Below are 26,201 nucleotides of genomic sequence, written 5' to 3'. Positions count from 1 at the left end.
GTGGATATTAAAAGGTCAACAGATCGGTTTGAGAATATCAGTTGTTTGAACATAAAAAAAATTTTCTAGTCGGACCCGCTTTGGGACCCGACTAAGTTCGCTTGATTGCATAGATATTGGCTTAGAACCAGGGGGCCCTTGTTTGGAAAATTGTTATGATATTTGATAGTGATTGGATGCCACTGAATGATCTGCGGGCTTTACAGAGAACACACATTGATACAAAAGTTGAGTTCCTTAAAGTTTTCGATTTTATTCCCCTTACACAGTGGAGGAGAGATCTCTAATTGCTGCCAAACTAGACATTGAATATGACACCAATTTGGAGAACTTTAATACCACTATTTTCCAACAGATGCTTAGATGGGGTGTGGCACACTTTTTTGAAAACTATGACAAGTTTCACAGCTCGTGAAAGTGGGGATGGTTGTATGTTAGTTTTCCCGCATCAAAATATTCATTTGAGAACAAAACCAGAGATATTACAACTATGCAATGCTATGAAATTTTCGGGTGAAGTTGTGAAGATGGTAGAGCAGTTTCATTCCTATGTGATGAACAAATTTCATCATCCTATTAGAAGGATTGCCTTAGCACAAGGTTTGGAAATATCATTGTTTCTCGCAGCAGCCGATTGCTTGAAGCATGCAGTGGACATTGAATCTTCACTTGAATATGCCAATGTCTTATAACAAAGAAATCCATGCAGGCAGCTAAAAGGAGTATCCGACTGAGGATTTTCACCCAGCACAAGATGCAAACAAGAGAGCAAGACCAAGAAGGTAAGTGGGCGGCTAAAGCAGGGGCAATGTTGAAAAAGATGCTCTCTTTCACGCCATTAAAACAGAGCAAGCCACATTTTCATGAAGAGCAAACAACACACACATGAAGAAGATTACGCATGAAAAAGTGCCAACCATTTGAAGAAAGACCAAAGGACTCTCACGTAGGAGAGCATAATTGAAATCAAAAAGAAAAATGTTGAGTGGAGCCATTATTTTAATAGGAGCTCTGGAATCAAGGAAATTAAAGAAATTCATCAGTAGCAGGGTAGGTCCGGTGCAAGGTCTAAAAGCAAAAATTTGCCAAAGATGACGCACTGTACTGATTCTATCTCTGGATGAGATACTTTACCCGGGTATGAAATTGGCACCGGAACTCCTTCTTAAGCCACTGGCTACCGTGATATAAAGGAGACGCAGTAGCATAGAATACGGATAAAACATGATTAATCCCACATTGGAGATGTGGTGCCTTCCAAAATGGTTTAAATACAATTTTAAACAATAAACATAATGTCTTAAGATAAAAGGCTTTTGGAAAGCCAAGCCTGTGTGGTAGGGCTCACCATCCAATCTGACCCTAAATGACAAAGGTTGAATTTTGAGGAAAGACGCATGTGTGCTGAGGTGGATTCGGGAAAGGAGATTGTGACACGTGTCTTGATCGTGCGGCCATCGTTACCTCACCATGCGAAAATGCTCGCTAGTTAACTATAGCGAGATAGCAAGGTTGATATGGCAGGGGTGAGGTGGAGATGACGTGGTAGCAATCAAGATGATGATGCGGCACCCAGCTATGCAAAGCTCGAACTAGTTAAAAGATGACACGTGGCAGCTGGTCAAAGTCAGTTTGACCTCGGATTCAAAGGGCAAGGAAAAATTTGTAGAAAATAAAAAGGGAGTCATTTTTCAAATGGAAATTTCAGGCGCTTCCGGTAACCAAAATATGAAGTGTTATATATCACCGGAATTGAGAGAAGACAAAATTTCCAAATCTGGAGTTGGTTTTTGCATAGGTATCAGTCAGTTTGAGCTACACGAGATTTTCTATCAGATATTTTGGCAAGTAAAGGGTTTTCATCATTAGGCAAGGATATTTTGCAAGTTTGTTACAGATTAATGATGAAACAAAATCAAATCAAAATGGGAGATGGAAGGAAGAAGTTATTTAGTTACAGAGGATTGGATTTCAAGTGGACACCTGGAAATTGCATATCAGATCCAGGAATTCATTTCTTGCTATATCTTTCTTTCTTTCTTCATTTGTAAGGGTTCTAGTTTTTGCACTGAGAAACCATTCTTCAGCATTTCTTCTTGTATTGAACAGCATTTTAAGTTTTGTAGATAGTTCTTTTCTGTTAGGTGATCTATGGGTTATTTTCTGTACATTTCATGTATTTGATTTCAAGGAAAACAAATAAAGTGCAGCAAAAGTTTGAAGTTTAGTTTGAATCTTGTCTCCTGATTATGGCTCTGTTATTTCTTCTAATTTGTGATCAAAGAGCATGAATTAGGTTGCATTACATTTTGAAATGTATGTGGTTAAAAAGTCTTGCTTATGGAACAAAGAACCATGTAATTGTTTGATATTTGTCACAGGGTTTGCAGATTTCATGATAGGATTTTCTGAGTATGAGATTCATTCTATAGCAGATGTCTATTCACAAGGTGAAAGATAGATCAGGGATCTTAATGTACAGATACGTTTGAGGTTTCCAGAAGATGTATGGTTATGATTCATTTAATTGCCCAATAGATAAGGCACTGGTCAGAGATAGGATCATTAAGTTCTGTTGCTCATACTTGGGTGTTGCTGATATCAACATATTAAATCACTTTTCCCTTTTATGTTGAAAGCTATTCAATGTTAACCCGCACTTAGCTTGCCAGTTTCATGAGTTATGTTCTTAGCTATTTCATGTTTGTGATTCTTGGTTGAGTGTAGAAGAATTAGGGGTTTCATCTGCTTTTATAGATCCTGAATATGGTTATTGCACTGGTCACATAGTCAGATCTAAAGAGGTTCACCCGCCTAGGTTTTGCAGAGCCTGAAGTGCAGAAGGAGTACGGCCTTATAGTTGGCCTGGTGTCTGAATGGATGTGTTGATAATGGGAGTTAGCTGCCCCTAGATGCATCTTGTTCTCATCAGGGTAATTGGAAATGGGTAACGTTTTCAAACACCAACATATGGCTTTGCTGCTCCTTAGTGATCTCTGATCATCTTTCAAATTCGCTTCCACAACAATCAGTCTTCATATCATATTAACTTCTCATACCTCCAAACATACATCTTTGAATTCGTAGCTTAACTTCTTACTTATACCATTCAAATTGTCAAGTCGGCTCATTTACATGTTACATTTACCAATAAACCATCTATCAGTCAGCTACAGATATTATTTAAAAATATATATATATCCTTTACTAGCTGACCCTGCTCAGTAAATATTGCTTCCAGGAATTTTCAGAGTTAACCTTGTTGAGTCAATTAACATTACAATATTCTTGAAATCCTTTGGCTACCGAGTTCGCTCGGTAAGAACTGAATCTTCCAATTTCCTTTGATGACCGAATGAGCTCAGTAAGAACTGTTTCTATCATATTTTCTTTGATAATTGAGTTAACTTGATAAGAACTAAAATTCTTTGATTACCTTGAAAGCTCGATAATCGACTGTCTACTTGGTAGACACTGCAAACTATCTTTACTAATCTTTTGGACTCGATAGACACTGTTTATTTCCTTGCTGACCTTCTAATCTCCATAGACACTGTTCTTTTGTTTGCTAACCTTCTGAGCTCAGTAGACACTATTTGTTGCCTTGCTGACCTTCTAAGCTCGATAGACACTATTCTTTTCTTTGTTGACCTTTTGAGCTCGGTAGACACTGTTTGATGACTGATATGACATTTGTGTGACATCAAAGACAACACACAATTGAACTATTGTATCCAACAATCTCCCTCTTTGGCATTGATGGCAACACAACATGTCATAGTAGAATGAAATTTGAAAAAAAGTCTTTTAATGACAGAATACAAAACTTCCTCTTACATAAGTTCTTATTATTTACAAATTTCAAGAAGATATGACAGTATATATTCTCCCTCTTTGACAACACATGCCAAAGATAACTCAAAACAACTGAGTAGTATTGTACCTGATGTACTAATTCATATGCAATGTCTTTATTGGTTTTCTACATCAACTAATAGATCTTCAATTCTGTTCCTGTTGATGCATCACTAAAACTGTATTTTAGTGAGCTTCAGATAGGGGAATGGCCCCTAACTTACCTCTTAGATACAAGAATGCATCCTTAAGTAAAGGATTTATGAATATGTCAACAATTTGTTCCTTTTTATGCACATATTCCAATCTTATTTCCTTTTTTTGCACCAATTCTCTAACAAAGTGATACTTTATGGCAATATGTTTAGTTTTTGAATGCATCACTGGATTATTGAAGATATTAATTGCACTGGTGTTATCACAAAACATAACAACCGGTTCTATGATTTCTTGTTTCATACCTTTCAATAATTGTTTAAACCACACAATGTTTGAGCAATTTACTACTACTGTAACATATTCAGCTTCCATTGTGGATTAAGATGTACAATTTTGCTTTTTGCTTGTCTAAGAAACCAACCTTTTTTCGAGAAAAAAAGCTCCTCCACATGTGCTCTTTCTGTCATCAATATTTCCTGCCCAATCTACATTAGTGAACACCTTTAGATGCATTTTTCCTCCAAGTTTATACCATAATCCATATTCTTTAGTTCCTTTTAAGTATCTCATGATTCTTTTGATTTCCATCATGTGATTTTCTTTTGGTTTTGTTGAGAATATTGCTACAACCCCTATTGCAAGGGCAATGTTTGGTCTTGTGTGCACTACATATTACAACTTTCCAACCATAGATCTATACAATGTCTAATCTACTTCCTTTGATTCATCATCCTTTGTGAGTTTTAATCCAGTACACATAGAAGTCCCAACTAGTTTGAAGTCTTCCATACCAAAAATTTTTAGTATCTCCTTGATGTATTTGGATTGAGTGATGTAAATGCCATTCTTATTCTACTGAATTTGAAGACCAAAAAAGAAATTGATTTCACTAAACATTGACATTTCAAATTCCTTGTTCATTTGTTCTAAAAATTCTGTGCAAAGATCATAATTTCCTGCGAACAAAGTATCATCTACAAATATTTCTACCAAAATAATTTTATTATCTGGTCCTTCCTTTTTGTACAAACTATTGTTGTCATTAGTTCTTTGAAAACCAATCTAAATAAGATAGTTATGCAATCTTTCATACCATGCTCTAGGAGCTTATTTCAGACCATATAATGCTTTATGCAACTTGCAGACTATGTCCTTCTTGTCTAGATCAACAAAACTTTCAGGCTGCTCAATGTAAACCTTTTCCTCCAATATTCCATTGAGAAATGCTGACTTGACATCCATCTGATAAACTTTGTATCCTTTGAATGTAGCATATACAAGTAAGGTTCTGACACCTTCCAATCTTGCAATAGGAGAAAAAGTTTCTCCATAGTCTACACCTTCTTCTTGAGAATATCCTTTGCATACCAGTCTAGCTTTATTTCTTGATACCTTACCATCTTCATTTAGTTTGTTTCTAAATACCCACTTTGTTTCTATCACATTCTTGTTTTTGGTTTTGGTACAAGAGTCCATTTCTTATTTTTCTCTATTTGTTCTATCTCTTCATTCATAGCTTCAATCCAACTTTCATTGTCTAGTGTATCTTTGACATTTCTGGGTTCGAAATCAGCAAGTAAACAAGTGCCTTTCAACTTACTTCTTGTCATTGTTCCTTCTGATTTATCACCAATGATCTGATCTGGTGCATGATACTTTCTGACATACTTGGCTAACACGGGCTCCTTTCCTTTTGAATGACTTGCATTGTTATCCTTCTGTATCTCAACTTCTAGTTATAATTTTGGTTGCTAGAGCTCAGTAGATGCTAACTTGGTAGCTATTGTTTGCAACTCAGGTTCTTTTAGTTCGGTAGATGTTGACTCAGTTTGAACTTCTTGTGACTCGGTTAATGAAGACTCGGGAGTTGAAGATTCCTAATTGATAGGTATACTTGGTATTGTATCAGGTGCAACATAAACAAATCTTTTGTAGTTTTTAGGTTCCTTCTTGCTTTCTTCTTCTGTTCTTTTTGCAAACTCATCAATTTTCACATGTGCACTTTCTATAACTTTGTGCATAGATAAGTTCAAACACCTATATGCTTTACTTTTGCAAGAGTATCTCAAAAATATTCCTTCATCACTTTTTACATCAAATTTTCCTTTTCTAGATTCTTTCAAAATGTAACATTTGCTTCCAAATACCTTTAGATAACTTATATTGGGTTTGTAGCCATACCATAATTCATAAGGCATTTTGAATGAGTCCTTTTTTAGCTGTACTCGGTTCAAGGTATGAACTATAGTGCTAATAGCTTCTTTCCAGTATTTGATAGCAATGCCTTTCTCAATCAATAAGGTTCTTGCACAATCCATTATAGATCTCTTCCTTCTTTCTACTAGTCCATTTTGTTCTGGAGTTCTAGGTGCGGAAACCTATCTTTTGATTCCTCTTTCAAAGAAAAAATTATTGAACTCATGTGAAATGAATTCACCACCTCTGTCAGACCTTAAGCATTTCAGTCTTTTGCCTATTTCTTTTTCTGCTTTCGCCAAATACCATTTAAACTTTTCAAACACTTTTGATTTCTCTCTAAGGTACATGACAGTCATCATTCTTGAATAATCATCAACAAAAAAAAAGAAATATTTTTCACTAGTATAACTTTCAATGCCAATAGGTCCACACAAATCAGTATGCACAATTTCTAGAACTTCTTCAGACTGATAGTTCTTGTTTTTGAAACTTGTTTTTCCCATTTTTCTAATTTGACAGTTTTTGCATAGAGCAATCTCAAGTTTCTTGATGTTAGGAATGCCTCTTACTTTCTTGAATTTACTTATCTTTACTAGGTTATCAAACTTTACATGACACAACCTTCTATGCCATAACCAACTTTCTTCAACTTGAGCAATGAAACATGAACATTCACCAAGTTCAAGATGAAATAAGTTACATTTTGTTTGAGTGCCTGATCCAATCAGTTTTCCTTTGCCATCTAGAAATATTGCTTTTCCATGCATGAATTCTACCTTGAATCCATTATTGAGTAGTTGTGCCACACTCAACAAATTTTGTTTTAGTCCTTCTACCCAATATGCATTGTCACACACAAGTTCCTTGGTTAGAGAGATTCTTTCTTTTCCTCTTATACAACAAGGTTCATTGTTACCAAATCTTACACTACCACCATCATAGTCTTCAAAGTGTTCAAACTTAGTTTTATCACTAATCATGTGATGAGAACAACCACTATCTATGATCCATGTATCATTTCTGCTCATATGGGAAATTAGTGCCATTTCCTCATCATTATCAAACTCATCTTTCACAACAATGTAAACAATTTCATCTTCTTCTTCATCATTAGAATCATTAGAATTTTTAGCTATAAAACATGTTTTCTTACCTTTATCCTTAAATGATTTGAAGTCTCTTTTTCCATTGTACTTGTTACCTTTCTTTTCATCCTTATTCTGCTTACTTGGGCACCTAGCAGCAATATGTCCAATTTCTTCACAAGAAAAACAAATTAGAGGAACCTTACCTTTGTATTTTCCTTTGCCTCTAGAATATTTTTTTGCTAGCAGAGCTTCAAGCACTTCAAGATCACTATCTGAACTCTATTCAGATTCTTCATCACTATCTGATTGTAGATCCTTGATATTTTTTCCTTTTTTTTTGAGTGAAAGCTTGGCTTCAAATGTTGATTCAACATTTTTGGCAGCTGACACATAATTGTCAAAGTTGTCTAGTTCAAATGCAATCAATCTTCCAACTATGGCTTCTAGATTTATCTTATGATTTGATTCGCATCTTCTTTCTTGAACTGCAAAAACTCTGATTGCATAAATGGGAAGTAGAGTTTTGAGAACATTACTTATAACTGTCTCCTCCTTTATATCTCCTCCAGATGTTTTGATTGCACTGACACATGCTTTGACTCTTTCAACATATTTTGCAATGTTTTCATCCTTTCTCATCCTCATTTGATCAAATTGTCCTCTCAAACATTCTGCTTTGGCTCTTCTTACATTATCATCTCCTCCATAGATTTTTTTAAGTTTTTCCCACATTTCAAAGGCAGATTTTTAGTCTTTGATGTCATCAAATTCTTTATAACTTAGAGCAGATGCTATATCTATCGTCATAATGTTGTGAGTCTTCTTTTTAGCAATATCATTGACAAATAGTGTACCAACTGGTTCTACATATTTTTCATTAAGGTATTTTAATCATGTATCTCCAATAGAAGCTAGATGAACTCTCATCAATCCTTGTCATGCTGAGAAGTTGTCCTTGTTAAGTCTTGGAATTTTCCTCTTATAAGACATCTTGATCTTTGGCTTAGATCCTTGAAATCTTATCCTGCAAGCACCAAAAGCTCTGATACCAATTGTTGAAATTATAGATGGAGTAACTGAGAGGGGGGGGGGGGGGTGAATTAGTTATTAAAAAAATTCCAAAAAATCCCTTAGATGTCTATAATGCTTACTTATTGCTAATGTAGGAATACTATAACTCGACAGATTAACTAGTTACTGATCATCTAGCATTCCTAGTTATTAATATGCATGCAAAGGTTAAATAAATGAACATAAAAGAAACTAGATTTAACATGGAAACCCAATATGGAAAAAACTACCAAGTAACTAGTCACCAATTTTTCACTCTTCTGAAGTGAGCCCTGTTAGGGGCCAACCCTATTAAATGTTGCAATACACATTGTTATGTCAGACCTTGTTAGAGGATTTAATCATCCTGTTAGGAGTGGCCTTACTAGAGGTTTTTAGAAAAATTCAACTGAACTGTCACCTTGTTAGAGGATTTACAAAATGACTGTTAAACCAACTCTTTTAAGAGATTTAAAATCACTACTACAATAGTTAGAAAGCAACAATGAATTGACCTAAACAAGATGCAACTGAACTTGCTAGATATAGGTCTCTGTTTAGCATCATTAGATCCTCCTTGATCGAATATGGCTCTGCTACTCCTTAGTGATCTCTAATCGTCTTTCAAATTTGCTTCCACAACAATTAGTCTTCATATCATATTAACTTCTCATACCTCCACACAAACATCTTTGAATTCGCAACTTGACTTCTTACTTATACCATTCAGATTGTCAAGTCGGCTCATTTACATGTTACACTTACCAATAAACCATTCATCAGTCGGCTACAGATATTATTTTTAAACAAATAAATGTCCTTTACTAGCTGACCCTACTCAGTAAATACTGCTTCCAAGAATTTCTAGAGTTAACCTTCTTGACTCAGTTAACATTATAATATTCTTGAAATCCTTTGGCTGTCAAGTTTGCTCGATAGGAACTGAACCTTCCAAATTTCCTTTGATGACTGAGTGAGCTCAGTAAGAACTATTTCTGTCATATTTTCTTCAATTATCGAGTTAACTCGATAAGAACTAAAATTCCTTGATTACCTTGAAAGCTCAGTAATCAACTGTCTACTTGGTAGACAATACAAACTATCTTTACTAATCTTTTGGACTCGATAGACACTATTTATTGCCTTGCTAACCTTCTGAGCTAAGTAGACACTGTTTATTGCCTTGCTGACCTTCTGAGCTCGGTAGAAATTGTTCTTTTCTTTGCTGACCTTCTAAGCTTGGTAGACACTATTTGTTGCCTTGCTGACCTTCTAAGCTTGGTAGACAATTTTTTTTGCTTTGTTGACCTTTTGAGATTGGTAGACACTATTTTATGACTGATATGACATTTGTGTGACATCAAAGATAACACACAATTGAAAAATTGTATCCAACAGGAAGTACATTGCAAAAGTTTTGCTGACAAAATGAAATATGAGTTTGAAATGTCTATATTTGGAGAAATCAAATTCTTTGTAGGATTGAAAGTACACCAATTAAAACATGGTATATTTGTGACACAATCAAAATACATCAAGGAGATACTCAAGAAGTTTGGATTGGAAGACTCCAAACTAGTTAGCACACCAATGGCAATAGGACATAAGCTATCTAAAAATGATGAATTAGCTTATGTCAATCAAACAATGTATAGATCCATGATTGGAAAACTACAATATGTTGTACATAGCAGACCAAACTTAGCACTAGCAGTTAGTATACTGGCTAGATTCTCTACCAATCCTAGAGAAAATCATCTCATGGTAGTAAAAAGGATAATAAGGTATCTCAAAGGAACTGATGATTTTGGCCTATATTACAAAAAGAATGTGAAGTTTGAGCTCAATGCATACACAGATGTAGATTGGGGAGGCAATATTGATGACAGGAAAAACAAAAGTGGAGGAGCATTATTCTTAGGTAAAAGACTAGTTACTTGGACTAGCAAGAAACAAACATGCACATCTCAGTCCACTGCAGAAGCAGAATACATAGCAGCAGCAGTCAATTGCACAAACATTGTGTGGCTCAAACATCTATTGAAAGGAATGAAAGAAGAAGTAACCAAACTTGTGATACTGTATTGTGATAATATAAGTGCTATAAACATATCCAAGAATCTAGTAATGTATGCAAAAACCAAGCATATTGCAATCAAGTATCACTATGTTAGAGAATTGGTGGAAGAGAAACAAGTGAAGATGGAGTACATTCACACAAAGGAACAAACTGTAGATATCTTCACTAAACCATTTCCCAAGCATGCATATGAATATCTTAGAGGCAAGTTGGGGGTAATGCCCCTAACTCAACTAGTCTAAAGCAACATAAAAGCTACCCTACATCAACAAGAGTAGATCATTGAAATATCAGAAGAATGATGCAGAGGATGATAATAGGAGCAGAAACTCTAGATCAGTCACAAGCATGGTGATAGAAGGAGAAAACATGAAAATGCAAAGCTTATATTTAGCATGTTGAAGATGCTACATCTTTGGCATTTATGTCAAAGAGGGAGATATATGAGAAACTGATCAATATAAAGTAAGAGGGAGATATATATGAAAAATGTATAAGAAAGAGGGAGATTCAAAAGAAATAAGATTCAACAAGCAGATATGAAGGATCAAGAATACAGAGTAAGGATGCAGTAGCCCAGAAGGAGAAGCAGAACAAAGGATTCAGTTTGTATCAGTTATATACCAAGTGGGAAATGTATGTAATTTTGGTGGTAACTAAGTTGATTAGCTTAATCATTTGATTAGTTTGGTTTGCCATCAATGCCAAAGAGGGAGATTGTTGGAAATGATAGAAAAGATCATGAATGAAGAGAAATGGAATTGATAAGAGAATATTTCAATCATTGTTTTGTCATTGATGTCAAACTTTCTACTTGCAGGAATGACAATTTCTTTGGTGATCCAAATACTATTAATTGGTTGATTGACAAGGAGGTGGCAATCAATAAGACTTAACTAGAGTACCTAGAGAAAGGTTGAAGTTATGATGTTGTAATGAAGTATAAGGATTAGCTAAGCCATTGATGAAAGAGTGTATTGATGACATACTCTAAGACACAGAGGATGGACAAACTAACACATATCAAAGATGTAAGGATTAACTAAGTTCATTAGAAAGAGCTAAGCAAGCTAGTTAGAGTTGAACAGATTCTTAGTTGAAGCTGAGCAAGTTCAACTTCAGTATAAGTTGAGTGATTACTCAGATGTTGAGAAACACAGAATCCTTTAGGTGTCAAGTAGTAGAAAAAGATAATGGATGCCGAGTAAGTTTTCAAGTGCCAAGAAAAGCCAAAATGCTTCAGGTGCCAAGCACTAGTAAATAACATTAAGAAGCCGAGTAACATAGAAGGTGTTGAGCATCAATAAACCAATAATGTCGAGTTGTTGCATTATTTGTTAAGACAAGATTCACTAGATCAGTAGTGATAAGGTTGTTACATCAGATTTTGTGAAGTAGTTGGAAGTTATGAATGATGAGTAGATGTCACAAAATTCTATGTAATCCATGAAAGCCAATCCAAGGCGAATGCTAATGGATTTATCATGAAGTTTCCAGAAGAAACAATTTAGAGGAAAAACCAATACCATTTTCTCAAGAGAAAATTAAGATTTGAGTGGGAAATGAAGAACATAAATTCTTTATAAAGAGTTACAGGTCAGAGATCAAGTGCATGTGCAAGAGAGGGAGTTGGTCATAAGTGTAATTATGCGAAGAAGCCTAGAGGAGTAAGAAAAGAGCATCAAGACTCTAAGTTGATCAAGTGACCAGAGATTGCATTGGCATAACGAGTGAAAGAACTCAAGGAGATAGATCTTGAACGGTGAACAAGCTGTCAACATTGCAAGGAAGAGAAGCTAAGAAAAGAAAGGAATTGAAGAGTGATATAAAATCTGCACAATTAGAATTGCAATCTGTATCAAGTCAAAACCTTTCTAATACTTTCTTACCATTGTATTAGATATTGAAAACCCTACATTTCTAGGTTAGCTTAATAGCTAGGTGGATAAGCCTTAGGAAAAGAATAGAAGATCCCCAGGAGAAGGATAAAGAGATCCTCAGGAGAAGGATAAAGAGATCTTTAGGAGAAGGATAAAGAGATCCTTAGGAGGAGGATAGGAGATTCTTAGAGAGGGATGAAAGATTCTTTTGAGAAGGTGACTGAAAATCCCACGGTCTTGGGTGAGGCTAACAGCTCTATGTAAATCCTTTAACAGGGTGACATTCTAAGTTGAATGTCCTTAAATCCTTTAACAAGGTCACATTTAACAATGTGATGTAGCCTTTAACAAGGCAGGCCTATAACAAGGCAGGCCTTTAACAGGGAAGACCATCAAAAGTGGTTGAAATCAATTGCATAGTAATTTTGTGGGTATCATCCCCACTCCAATTTTACCTTCTTATTCTTGGAGGGTTTCTGGGTTATGAAATCCTTAGTGTTATGGTGTGATGCATGTTTACTTTTCATGGTTGTTTAGTGTTTAATTGCATGCATGATAATTTTAGTTATGTGCCATTAAGGATTTGTAGAAAAAGTTTTATTAGACATCATTGGACCTTGGATAACTGATTCACCCACCCCCCCCCCCCCCCAGTTATTCTAAATAATTCTAATAGGTTGGTCAAAATTTTGACTAAGCAGTTTGTGGTAAATTTTCTTGTCAAAATTTTGACCAATACATTCATCAAAAAAATTTAATTTTTGCTAGCTCTAATTTGTCATTATTGGTCCAAATTTCCACCAATGTTTGGTTGAATTTTTTATAGAATTGGTGGAAGTTTCAACTAATTCTTGGTAGAAAACTATCAAGAATTGATCAAAATTTCCACCAATAATGGGTCAATTTTTTTTATAATTGTTGGAAATTTTGACCAAGACTTGGTAGAAAAGTATTGAGAATTGGTCAAAATTTCCACCAATGTTTGGTTGAAGTTATTTTATAATTGGTGGAAATTTTGACCAATTCTTGGTAGAAAACTATCAAGAATTGGTTAAAATTTCGACCAATGTTTGGCCAAATTTTTTTTTATGCTATATCAAGCAATTGTTTCTGATCCAAGCCATTTAATTTGCAACCTATCAAATTAAATGGCTTGGATATGAAAAAATTTCTTGACACAACATGGAACAATTGGACATTTATGCATAGGGCACCATCACTTATGTGAGTGATGCAAATGTAGACAAATTTTTTTGGGGTCAAAGCCATCAATAAATATAAGGTTTCTAATCTCCACAAGGTTGACATTGTGGTTGTAAGGGATGTGGAGAGGGTACTTCTTCATTGTCCATTTCATCACTGATTAACTTGCACCATAGACTAAAATTCTTCATCTTTGTTGTGGGCTCCTATCCCTTATGTGAGTGCTGATGTAGAAGCCAAAGTGGAAAAAATAAATGAAAGCATGTTGAATAAGGTTTCTAATCTCAACTTGGTCAACATTGTTGATTTAAGGGCTATGGACTAGGCAATTCTTCAATGTCCAATTAGGGATAGCATTGCATCCTCTTTAACTAGTACATGTACAACCACTAGAGTAAATAGGTTGTTGGTTACTTATTCTAGCCTTGCACTTTCTTCTAGTTATTTCCCATCATCATGGATTTCTGGAGGAGTGGTTATTCCTATCGTAAAATGTACATTAAACACCTTGCATATAATAAAATAGTAATGCGAATGAAGTAAAATAATACTTAACTGGGTAAATCAAAGTCTTAGACATTCTTGGAGAAACTATATTTAAATCATACTCTAGAAGGGTAGACCTATTGGAGTTCATTGTCTAGTATGGACTCAGCCACAAATGACAAGAGAAAGCTTGGTGAGTAGGGCTAGCAATCAATGGAAAACTATTCCAAGGGTATGTGTCTCCCTTGTTGGGATATTCTCAGTTTTTGACAGCTAAAGGGGTGGTATTTTTATTGTGGCTTTGAGTTCTTCGTGTGGGCTTATATATGGGTAGCACCCTATCCCAATAGTGCCGATGTCTCTCAATGCTAACTTTTAGAAATACAATGCATTAGTGTGAGATGGGATTTCCAATTTGTGTGTTTTAATGGTGGCAATTTTTCAAAATTACATTGTCCAAAGACTATTATATATAATGATCCTTTCATCTCTATAAATATTATTTATCATCAATTAATACAAAATGTATCCAAACTTTAATTATAAAGTTCCTCTGCAAGTAGTCTTTATATGAAATCATATTAAGCTACAATTTTTTCTCACTCTATTAACTGGAACATAATTGTAGGTAGCAGTGCAATACAAAGACAAAACCAGTATATGAAATTCATTCACCTTGAGTTATCATTTTGAATTTTTTTTACATTGCCAAATGTCTCTAGAAGTGGATTTGATTGGAGAAATAAAAAAACCAACATAAGAACAGAGACACCCAAACAAACGTTTAGCATATAATGAACCAGAAGATTAGATATATGTGGAAACTTTAACTCCTATCAACAAAGGTTTAGTTGGTATGCAAAGAAAACATGCTTCAACATGGATCCATAAAAACTAATGAAAAATTCTTACCTCTATAACTTGTTGGTCAACTATTCTATGATCTGTCATAGACCAACCACCAATATAGGCTAAGTACTGCATTATGAGTTTTGTTGTTTCTATTTTCTTGCTCCACTTTCTCCACTAACCAAGATTGATTGGCTACATTGTTCATTTATCATTGCCCTATAATGACAATGTCAAAATGAGAAAAAAGAAAAGTAAACTTGTCTATCATCAGTAATCAGCCAACAAAACATAGTATCTGATGCCATTCAGTGATTGAATAGTTTATCGATATGAAGCATCAACAATTGCAAAAACATGGGGGCTCAATTCTCCAAAGGAGGCATATCCATACTACTCCATCATGTGAGCATCATATAGATGTGGAAGCTTTGTAAATAGGTTGACAATAATTAAGATATTTCCTATATATGTCTACCTCCATTGCAAAAGAAATCATTAGAGACAAAAAAATGCTCTATCATTAATTATTCAAGACATTATAGAAATAAGCCATCCAGGAAGCCACTTGACATGGAGAAAACCATATGAAAACATGCCAAGATAGGGATGAAACAACTATATATTTCTTTTAATCTAAAATTTGAATGTCATTTATTGCAATGGTATATAAGATTTCCTATTACCACAAGTTCATTACAATAGTAATTACTAAATTCTCACAAGACATGAATACAAAATTACATATTTATCAAGATGCACACACAAAGGCCATGTAAGGAGTGTTCTCCATGATGGCACATCTTTGAATATTTAAAAAATTACTATTGCACTACAAGCTAATTTTACAAAAACAACAAAAATTTTATTTTCTAGGAACCTTTGGAACTTCTCCAACAAAATAATGCTATTGGCATGACCTCATGAATGCTAGAATATTTTTATTCCATTGCAACAAAAAGAAAGATTACATATTTAGATCACTCACATTGATGTCACTCAATTCATATCTTCTCTTGAGATTATATAAAACAACTGGCTCATTTGAGTAGGCCACTTTGGTCATATCATCTACTCCTCCAAGTTGTATATCTAGATCCCTAAGATGCACCTTTTGAATAGTAATGAACATCTACATTAAAAGTTAAATAACCAAAAAATACAAACTCTTCAGCCCCAATCATGGCAACCTAGAACCCATATGTAACAATAAAGCATTTAATATCATCCATAATTACAAATAGAAATTGAGACTTCTGTAGCGATGAAAAGGATCATGCATATCAGAACTAGAGGACATAGCACAAGATGTATCAAGACTATTTGCAAAAATTGGTAATTATTGTTCTATGGAATAATAAAGAACTTTTGTTGCTTGAAAATTGATACCTATCATTCATATGAGGACTTTTGATCTTAAAATAAAAAGTTCCTGGTTGGATGCTAACTCCAATGCTTTTATTTCTTCAAAGTAGAAGGATAAGGTAGAGACAAGAAATAAATTTCTTGTCCAAACTTTTCGTTCATAGTTAACTCAGGAACCTGAAGTTTTGCATAAGATTGTTGAAGATTATGCAAACCAACAACATCTAACAACTATGGAAGAGCATATGCAATCCTTTGTATCAACAAAAAATGATTTAGGGGTCAATAACCTTACTTTTTTTTAACTCATTCAAATTATTACATAATTCTAATGTAAGGTCATACTATCTTCCAAGATATAGAAGAACTTAGGAGTGGGGTTGAGAAATTGAAGACAATTTATGACTTTAGAATGAAAGGCCTACATGACCTAGCAAGTTTGTTGGATAGAAGTTCTCTCTCTACTTTTCTTGAACTCAGCACAATAGTATCTGTGCATGCATCTACACTTGAGAATGTAAGATTTCTTGATTTCTAGTCTGAGGTGTATGATCTAATGAATAACAAGTTTATGTTTTTTTTTTGTTCACATACTTAACCATTCATCAGGCTTTATGAGTAACAAGTTTATGTCTATTTTCTATTTGGTATAAAGTTGTTAAGAAAAGTTGTATGAGATGTTGAATATTTTCCGAGTGAACTTCATGACACTCTTTCCAAGCAAGAGTGCACAATGGCTTCATATGAAGAACAAAAAAGAGAGGTTTTTACATTTATCATCTTACTAATAATATGTATTGAGAAATTTTGTGGGATGCAAAGTCTTTTACATATTCATATTAAACTACCAAGATAAATTTTTGTTTTAGTTAAATATAGGCTATTCAAAGAACTATAAATTCCACAAGGGTTATTTCCAAAATCAATACAGATTTCTTTGCAACCCTTGAAAAGCACACATCTAAGCTCAATTATTTTGTGGAAGACATGCAAAGAGTTCATGACAAGAAAATAGAGGATCTCGAAAAAAGATATCAGGTAACTTCAAAAAAATCCAGTCCTCTTGAATTATTTTTCTTCTTTTTGATAATAAGATTCTCTATGCCTTGAGGTATAACAAAAATAATACATATTCTTTTTTCGCATACAAGAGTGTGCTATAAATGAGGAGAAACAACTTTTGGACAAATTTGTAGAAATGCTAGCAAGTTCAACTGCTCAAAAATCACAATTAGTGAGTCTTCTCTTACAACACACTTTTAATAGTGAAAAAAGTTCTTTTGAAGTTTAACATTATGTTCCACACCAGTTCTTAACATCTCATTAATTTCCTACTTGTAGTATTTGTTTTAAAATGGAGCTAGTTGTGCACTATTTTCATAAACAAATTGAATAGCTTTTTGTAAATTTCAGAAGCCTTCTAGTTGTGCATTGAATAGCTTGTTGTGCATTCTATAATTCTAATTAAGATATGCAACTTCTAAACTTCTTATTGATTTATTATCCTTCAGGTACAATTTCTTATGCATGATCTGCATAAAAATACCATCAATACTACTCATGAGTTACAAGAATGAATGTCAAATATGTGACATGACACATCTGGTGTACTGAATCAGTGGAATATATACTGTTGGAAATGAGAATGGAGTAACTGAGAGGGGAGGGGTGAATCAGTTACTACAAAAACTTTTCCCACAAGTCCCTTAAGATGTCAAAGGAAATACTCATTGCTGATACTCATATAATCAAACTGAAAACACAAGAAACAAGAGACAAGAGACACCAGTTTTAACGTGGAAACCCAATATGGGAAAAACCACCAATGTAACTAGTTACTATTTTTCACTCTTCTGAAGTGAGCCCTGTTAGGAGCCAACCTTGTTAAAGGTTACAAAACACACTGTTAGGTGCGACCTTGTTAGAGGATTTAATCACCCTGCTAGGAGTGGCCTCGCTAGAGGTCTTTAGATCAATTCAACTGAATTGCCACCTTGTTAGAGGATTTTACAAAAGGCTGTTAAACCCACTATGTTAAGAGATTTGAAAACACTGTTACAATTGTTAGAAAGTAACAATGAGTGATCTGAAATAAATACAACTTATCTTTGCTGATACAGATCTCTGTTCTGTTCCTCTGGATCTTCTCTGATCAAATGCAACTCTGCATCACTGGTCCTTCAAAAATTTGCTCTGACCTTTCTTATAATTCGCATATTAGATATTCAATCATATCTGCTAGCTTGTTCACATTCATACATCCATACTTGAATTTGCAACTTGATCCTTCATATATACCTTTCAGATTATTAAGTCGGCTCAAATACAAGTTACAATTATAAATAATTGTGCTATAAGTCGGCTTCATACATTACATAAAGTAATTAACTTTAATTATTTAACCTTCGAGAAATCCTTCGCTGGCTGACTTAACTCGGTAAATACTGCACAGAAAATAATTCTTGTGTTAACCGACTGAGCTCGGTTAATACAGAGAATTTCGTGAAATCCTTCAGTCGCCGAGTGAACTCGGTAAACACCGATTTCTCCGACTTTCCTTTGATGACCGAGTGAGCTCGGTTAACACTGTCTGTTGCTTTTCTTCGATGACCGAGTGAGCTCGGTTAACACTGTCTGCTATTTTTCTTCGATGACCGAGTGAGCTCGGTTAACACTGTCTGCTACTTTTCACTGTCTGCTACTTTTCTTTGATGACCGAGTAAACTCAGTAAATACTGATAGCCTATCTCATATCCTTTGTTTACCGAGTGAGCTCGGAAAACACTGAACTTCCTTTGTTTACCTTGCAAGCTCGGTAAACTCTGTCAACATCTGTACTTACCTTCTGAGCTCAGTAGACTCTGTCTGATGACTGATATGACATTTGTGTAACATCAAAGACAATCATGCAATTATCAATTGTATCCAACAATCTCCCTCTTTGGCATTGATGGCAACACAACATGTCATAGCAGAAATGAAATTTGAAAACAAGTCCTTATCAGCACAATGTGTCATCACAACAATTCTCCCTCTTTCAGTAATCTCCCTCTGTGAAGGAATTACATAAGAACTTTCTTTTTCACACAAATTTCAGAAAGATATGATAGTAAAGGAAATCTCTCCCTCTTTGACAACAAATTCCAAAGACAATAGAACTTAAATGAATTGGAATGTACCTGTAGTACTGATTCATATGCAAAGCTTTCAGATTTGACTACATCAACAGATAGATTTTCATTTTGGTATGCGTTGATGCATCACTAAAACTTGTTTTTAGTGAATTTCGGATAGGGGTGTAACCCCTAACTTACCTCTGAGATACAATAATGCATCCTTAGGTAGTGGCTTTGTGAATATGTTAGCAATTTGTTCCTTTGAATTGACATATTCCAATCTGATCTCCTTGTCTTGTACCAATTCTCTGACAAAATGATATTTGATTGCAATATGCTTGGTTTTAGAATGCATCACTGGATTCTTTGATATATTGATTGCACTAGTATTGTCATAGAACATAACAACTGGTTCTTTGATTTCCATCCTCATTCCTTGCAATAACTACTTAAACCAAACAATATTTGAGCAATTTACTGCTGCAGCAACATACTCTGCCTCTGCTGTAGATTGGGATGTACAGTTCTACTTTTTGCTTGTCCAAGAAACCAATCTCTTTCCAAGAAAGAATGCTCCTCCACTTGTGCTTTTCCTGTCATCAAGGTTTCCTGCCCAATCAGCATCAGTAAATACTTTCAAATCCAAATTACCTCCAAATTTATACCATAGCCCATAATCTTCAGTTCCTTTCAAATATCTCATTATTCTTTTGATTGCCATTATATGAGTTTCTCTTGGTTTTGCTGAAAATCTTGCTACAATACCGACTGCAAGGGCAATATCTGGCCTAGTATGTACTACATACTGCAACTTTCCAATCATAGATCTATACAGTGTTTGATCCACTTCTTTGGATTCATCTTCCTTGGTAAGTTTCAATCCAGTACACATAGGGGTTCCAACTGGTTTACAATCCTCCATACCAAAATTTTTTAATATCTCCTTGATGTATTTTGACTGTGTGATGAAGATGCCATTCTTACTTTGTTGGATTTGAAGACCTATAAAGAATTTAATCTCACCAAACATAGACATCTCAAACTCCTTGTTCATTTGTTCTAAAAATTCTTTGCATAGATCATCATTGCCTGTGAAAACAGTGTCATCTACAAATATTTCTGCCAAAACAATCTTATTATCTGGACCTTCTTTTATATACAAGCTACTATTATCATTAGTCCTTTGAAAACCAATCTGAATAAGATAGTTATGCAATCTTTCATACCATGCTCTAGGAGCTTGTTTTAGACCATATAGCGCCTTGTGTAATTTGCAGACCATGTTCTTCTTATCTAGATCAATAAAACCTTCAGGTTGTTCAATGTAAACTTCTTCATCCAGTATTCCATTGAGAAATGCTGACTTGACATCCATCTGATAAACTTTGAATCCTTTGTGAGCAGCATATGCAAGTAAGGTTCTTACACCTTCCAATCTTGCAACAGGAGCAAAGGTTTCTCCATAGTCTATACCTTCTTCTTGAGCATATCCTTTGCATACTAGTCTAGCTTTGTTTCTTGATACCTTGCCATCTTCATTTAGTTTATTTCTGAATACCCATTTTGTTCCAATCACATTCTTATCTTTGGGTCTAGATACAAGAGTCCATGTTTTGTTTTTCTCTATCTGTTCTATTTCTTCATTCATAGCCTCAATCCAACTATCATTTGCCAATGCATCTTTGATATTTCTAGGTTCAAAATCAGCAAGTAAACAAGTGCCTTTTAACTTACTTCTTGTCAGAGTTCCTTCAAATTTGTCTCCAATGATCTGATCTGGAGCATGATGCCTTCTGACATATTTAGCTAACACAGGTTCTTTACTTCTTGAATGAGTTTCATTGTTGTCCCTTTGTACTTCAGATTCTTGCTGTTCTGGCTCGGTAGATTCAGACTCGGTAGATACTTGCTTGGTAGAGTCTGAAAGTGACTCGGATTCTTTTAGCTCGGTAAAAACTTCCTGTATCTTGGTTTGAACTTCCTGCAACTCGGTCATTGATGACTCGGGAGTTGAGGATTCCTGATTAACTGGAGTACTTGGTATAGTATCAGGTTCAATGTAAATAAATCTTCTGTAGTCTTCAGGAACCTTCTTGCTTTCTTCTTCTGATTTCTCTGCAAACTCATCAACTTTCACATGTGCACTTTCTATGACCTTGTGAGTAGATAGATTTAAACATCTATATGCTTTGCTTTTACAAGAGTAACCTAGAAATATTCCTTCATCTCCTTTTACATCAAATTTACCTTTTCTAGATTCTTTCAGAATATAACATTTGCTTCCAAATACTTTCAGATAACTTACATTGGGTTTGTAGCCATACCATAATTCATAGGGAGTTTTGAATGAGTCCTTTTTCAGTTGTACTCGGTTCAAGGTATGAACTGCAGTGTTGATAGCTTCCTTCCAGTATTTGATAGCAATGTTCTTTTCAATCATTAGGGTCCTTGCACAATCCATAATGGATCTATTTCTTCTTTCAGCTATCCCATTTTGTTTTGGAGTTCCTGGTGCTGAAACTTGTCTTTTAATTCCTCTTTCAATGCAGAAGTTATTGAACTCATGTGAAATGAATTCACCACCTCTGTCTGACCTTAAGCATTTCAATCTTTTCCCTGTTTCTTTTTCTACTCTTGCCAAGTACCATTTGAATTTCTCAAAAGCTTCTGATTTATTCCTTAGATACATAATAGTCATCATTCTTGAGTAATCATCAACAAAAAGAATGAAGAACTTTTCTCCAGTATAACTTTCAATTCCAATGGGTCCACATAAATCAGTATGCACAATTTCTAATATATCTTCAGACTGATAGCTTTTACTTTTAAAACTAGTCTTTCCCATTTTACCAATCTGACAATTCTTGCATAAACCGACCTCAGGTTTCTTTATATTAGGAATGCCTCTTACCTTTTTGAATTTTCTTATCTTCACCAGATTATCAAAATTGACATGACACAACCTCTTATGCCATAACCAACTTTCTTCAATTTGAGCAATAAAACATGAACATTCACCAAGTTCTAGGTAGAACAAGTTACCTTTAGTTTGTGTGCCAGATCCTATCAGCTTTCCTTGCTCATTTAATAGTCTTGCTTTTCCATGCATGAATTCTACCTTAAATCCAGTATTGAGTAACTGTGCCACACTTAGCAAGTTATGTTTAAGACCTTCAACCCAATAGGCATTGTTGCATATAAGTTCTTTGGTTAGAGAGATTCTTCCTCTTCCTTTTATGAAACGAGGTTCATTATTACCAAACCTTACACTGCCACCATCATAATCTTCAAACTGATCAAACTTAGTTTTATCACCAGTCATATGATGAGAGCAACCACTGTCAATAATCCATGTATCATTCATACTTATATGAGAGATAAGAGCCATTTTATCTTCCTCATCACTATCAGAATCATCTTTCACAGCAATATAAACAATTTCATCTTCACTATTATCAGAATCCTTAGAATTTTCAGCCATGAAACATGATTTCTTACCTTTGTTCTTGAATGATTTGTAATCTTTCTTTCTATTCCATTTATGACCCTTCTTTTCATCATTGTTCTGCTTGTTTGGGCACCTAGCTGCAATATGACCAATTTCTTCACATGAAAAACAGATTAGAGGAACTTTACCTTTATATTTTCCTCTGCCTCTGGAGTATTTCTTTGCCAGTAGAGCTTCAATTACTTCAAGATCACTATCTGAACTTTGGTCTGATTCATCATCACTTTCTGACTCTGATTTCTTTTTGCCTTTATCTTTGAATGAAAGTTTGGCCTCAAATGTTGATTCAGTGTTTTTGGAAGCTGGAACATAGTTGTCAAAATTGTCTAGTTCAAATGCGGTTAGTCTTCCAACTATAGCCTCCAAATTGATATTATGATTTGCTTCACACCTTCTTTCTTGAATTGCAGAAACTCTGATTGCATAGATGGGAAGCAAGGTTCTGAGAACTTTGCTTATAACCATCTCTTCTTTGATATCACCTCCAGATGCCCTGATTGCACTGACACATGCTTTGATTCTATCAACATATTTGGCAATTTTTTCATCCTCTCTCATTCTCATTTGGTCAAATTGTCCTCTTAGACTTTTTGCTTTTGCTCTTTTCACATTGTCATCTCCTCCATAGATTTCTTTCAGCTTGTTCCACATGTCAAAAGCGGTTTGGCAATCCTTGATATCATCAAATTCTTCATAGCTTAGTGCAGATGCAATGTCTATCATCATATTGTTATGAGTCTTCTTTTCAGCAATATCATTGATAGATAATGTGCCGGAAGGTTCTTTGTATTTTTCATCAAGATATTTCAGTCCTGTATCACCAATAGTAGCCAAATGAAGTTTCATCAATCCTTGCCATGCAGAGAAGTTATTTTTGTTGAGTCTTGGAATTTCTCTCTTGTAAGACATCTTGATCTTTGGCTTAGATCCTTGAAATCTTTTCCTGCAAGCACCAATAAGCTCTGATACCAATTGTTGGAAATGAGAATGGAGTAACTGAGAGGGGAGGGGTGAATCAGTTACTACAAAAACTTTTCCCACAAGTCCCTTAAGATGTCAAAGGAAATACTCATTGCTGATACTCATATAATCAAACTGAAAACACAAGAAACAAGAGACAAGAGACACCAGTTTTAACGTGGAAACCCAATATGGGAAAAACCACCAATGTAACTAGTTACTATTTTTCACTCTTCTGAAGTGAGCCCTGTTAGGAGCCAACCTTGTTAAAGGTTACAAAACACACTGTTAGGTGCGACCTTGTTAGAGGATTTAATCACCCTGCTAAGAGTGGCCTCGCTAGAGGTCTTTAGATCAATTCAACTGAATTGCCACCTTGTTAGAGGATTTTACAAAAGGCTGTTAAACCCACTCTGTTAAGAGATTTGAAAACACTGTTACAATTGTTAGAAAGTAACAATGAGTGATCTGAAATAAATACAACTTATCTTTGCTGATACAGATCTCTGTTCTGTTCCTCTGGATCTTCTCTGATCAAATGCAACTCTGCATCACTGGTCCTTCAAAAATTTGCTCTGACCTTTCTTATAATTCGCATATTAGATATTCAATCATATCTGCTAGCTTGTTCACATTCATACATCCATACTTGAATTTGCAACTTGATCCTTCATATATACCTTTCAGATTATTAAGTCGGCTCAAATACAAGTTACAATTATAAATAATTGTGCTATAAGTCGGCTTCATACATTACATAAAGTAATTAACTTTAATTATTTAACCTTCGAGAAATCCTTCGCTGGCTGACTTAACTCGGTAAATACTGCACAGAAAATAATTCTTGTGTTAACCGACTGAGCTCGGTTAATACAGAGAATTTCGTGAAATCCTTCAGTCGCCGAGTGAACTCGGTAAACACCGATTTCTTCGACTTTCCTTTGATGACCGAGTGAGCTCGGTTAACACTGTCTGTTGCTTTTCTTCGATGACCGAGTGAGCTCGGTTAACACTATCTGCTATTTTTCTTTGATGACCGAGTGAGCTCGGTTAACACTATCTGCTACTTTTCACTGTCTGCTACTTTTCTTTGATGATCGAGTAAACTCGGTAAATACTGACAGCCTATCTCATATCCTTTGTTTATCGAGTGAGCTCGGAAAATACTGAACTTCCTTTGTTTACCTTGCAAGCTCGGTAAACTCTGTCAACAGCTGTACTTACCTTCTGAGCTCGGTAGACTCTGTCTGATGACTGATATGACATTTGTGTAACATCAAAGACAATCATGCAATTATCAATTGTATCCAACAATATACATGAAGCAAGTTGAAACTAACTACGTCAAGGATAGAACATTAGTGACAAGGGGACACAACTCTATGAAAGAAACTATATAGGAATGGTAGGGATTTAATTAAATTGTTCCTTAAATTTTAATAAATACATTCTATGAAATTTTATGTGCCATCACTTGAAACACCCAATTTTTGTGTATAGTATGGAAACAATAACTATTGCTGGATTACATAGGAAGAGTGCACAAGAATCAATGCAGAAACTTGAGAAGAGCAATTTTGAAGTGGTTGCTTCAATAATCAAGTACTAGGCTATACTAATCTCTCAAATATTTTTTCTTTTCCCATTTCATTTTTGAGGTTGCATTTTGACATAATTGACATAATTCTGGTCTTGTAGGAGTGGCACAGAGGCAAATCAACTTATTTTGGCTAATTCTACACATTCTTTATCTTCCACCAATGACAAATTTCAGACTAGAAATAAAACCTCATGTCATCCATTGATTGTAAGTTATGGCTTGGTTTGAAGATAAATTTAATTCCAATTCTCTCTCTTTGTGTGTGTGTGTGTGTGTGTGTGTGTGTGTGTGTGTGTGTCCATAATTAACCTATGACAACTGTGCATATAGGTATACTAGAATTGGATCATGAAATCTACACAAACATTCAATCCACACTAGTGCCTTGTTCAAATGAATTCAAACAACTTAGAAAGATTCACTATGGAGAGGTGGCAAAAATAAGCAAAAAAGAACACAAATATCTTGAAGAGGAATAAATGGTAATTAAAACATTTTCTTGCCTAAGTTAGTGGAAGATTGATTTATTGCACTTCACATTTCTAAATCATGGTATTTTTCAATATATGAATAATCAGGAAGATCAACCTTCTTGTACAACACCAAGGAGATGGCCTATCAATATACCAAGCATGGATTTAATTGAGGAGTTGTAGACTCCTCCTTTTGATGAATTATTGCAGGAATTTCAAAAGATGAAATTTGAGAATCGCTTAAAGCAAGAAAATGGAGAGCTAAAAAATTTAGTATCAAACTTTTCATCCACGAGAGAATCAAGAATTCCTCTCACAATCATAAATTGA

At 34.8% G+C, this 26,201-nt stretch overlaps 1 pseudogene; it reads left to right on the top strand.

Annotated features, from left to right (window-relative positions):
• Window positions 1-703: 703 nt before the first annotated feature.
• Window positions 704-26,201, top strand: LOC149539800 (kinesin-like protein KIN-5A; annotated as a pseudogene).

Source organism: Cupressus sempervirens, chromosome 9 (assembly GCF_028749045.1).
Source record: "Cupressus sempervirens isolate cs-2001-9-10 chromosome 9, ASM2874904v1, whole genome shotgun sequence".
In the NCBI taxonomy this organism is placed as follows: domain Eukaryota; kingdom Viridiplantae; phylum Streptophyta; class Pinopsida; order Cupressales; family Cupressaceae; genus Cupressus; species Cupressus sempervirens.
Note: the sequence above shows the minus strand (reverse complement) of the source record. Positions and strands in the feature narration are given on the sequence as shown.